We start from the raw sequence: 1639 nt of genomic DNA, 5'->3' as shown, positions 1-1639 counted from the left end.
AGTGCTGCAGGAACTTTGGCCTGGAAGTGCGCGAGCACCTTGGAACTGATCCTGCGCGCACTTTGGGCTTCGGAGCCCTGGGCTGGGAGCAATCGCGCGAACGGGAATTTGTCTGCCTAGCACAGGCCCAAGGATCCCTTTTCTCGGGGCAGGAGGCAGCACCAAGCACCAGTGACTTGACTGTGTTTCTTATCACCTGCGCCTGAGATCCTGATTCCCTGTGCATTCATACTAAGAGCCAGTGAATCCAATTCCTGGTGCAAGGGCACACAGGGACCCTGATTCTCAAGGCGAAGTCGCGCAAAGCAACAGAGACTCTGATACTGGACTCTTGGGGAACTCTGACTCCTGGCGCATGCTAGGGGGCTCTGGTTTTCAACACGCTCCAGGGGGGTCTCTATTTCAGCACGGTGCAGGCAGGGTCCCTAATTCTAAGGGCACATACGAGGCCACATTGAGCGCTGGCAACACTGACTCAGAGCGAGCCTGGTTCCCACCAACCAACAACAACCACACATCTTAGTGTCAGAGCTCTTCAGTGACACTAAGGTGGTGGGAGGCTCCCACTGCACACGGCCCAGGCCCACGCAACCCGACCTTTGATCCATCGGGAGATAAGCAGAATGAAGAAACGACACAACACCCAGAGGAAAGACAATGAGGAATCACCAAGAAAGGAAATTAATGAAGTTGAAGCGTGCAACATGACAGAAAAAGAATTCAGAATAATGGTTGTACAATTCATTCACCGGATGGATGAGAAAATCAACAACCTATGCAAGAATCAGGAAGAAATGAAAAGTGATATAGCTACAATCAAAAACACCATGGAAAGTTTCAACAGCAGGCTGAAAGAAGCAGAGGACCGAATTAGTGAGTTAGAAGATAAGGCAGAGAAACAAGCTCAATCTGAACAGCAACTGGAGAAAAAAATTAAAAAACAGGAGGAGAGCCTAAGGGAGCTTCGGGACAACATGAAACGAAGTAACATACGCATAATAGGGCTGCAAGAGGGACAAGAAGAGCAGCAAGGATTAGAAAATCTATTTGAAGAAATAATGACAGAAAACTTCCCAGATATGGGGAAGAAAAAAGTTACACAAGTACAGAGAGTCCCAGGCAAGATGAACCCCAAAAGACCCACACCAAGACACGTCATAATAACGATGGCAAATGTACAAGACAAAGAGAGAATCTTAAAGGCTGCAAGAGAGAAACAGAGAGTTACCTACAAAGGATCCCCCATCAGATTATCAAACGATTTCTCAACAGAAACACATCAGGCCAGGAAAGAATGGACAGAAATTTACAAAGTGATGCAAAGCAAAGGACTGAATCCAAGAATACTCTATCCAGCAAGGCTATCATTCAAAATTGAAGGGGAAATAAGAAGCTTCACAGACAAAAAAAGGCTAAGGGAGTTCATCACCACCAAGCCAGCAATGCAAGAAATGCTAAAGGGACTGGTGTAAAAAGAAGAAATAAAAAGCCCAGAAAGAAAACAGCCACACAAAAAAAGAAATGGCTACAAACAAGTACCTTTCAATAATAACTTTAAACGTAAATGGACTAAATGGTCCAATCAAAAGACATCGAGTGGCTGAATGGATAAAAAAACATGACCCATACATTTGCTGTC

Source organism: Myotis brandtii, unplaced genomic scaffold, assembly GCF_000412655.1.
Source record: "Myotis brandtii unplaced genomic scaffold, ASM41265v1 scaffold1370, whole genome shotgun sequence".
In the NCBI taxonomy this organism is placed as follows: Eukaryota; Metazoa; Chordata; class Mammalia; order Chiroptera; family Vespertilionidae; genus Myotis; species Myotis brandtii.
This window is presented reverse-complemented; position numbering follows the sequence as displayed.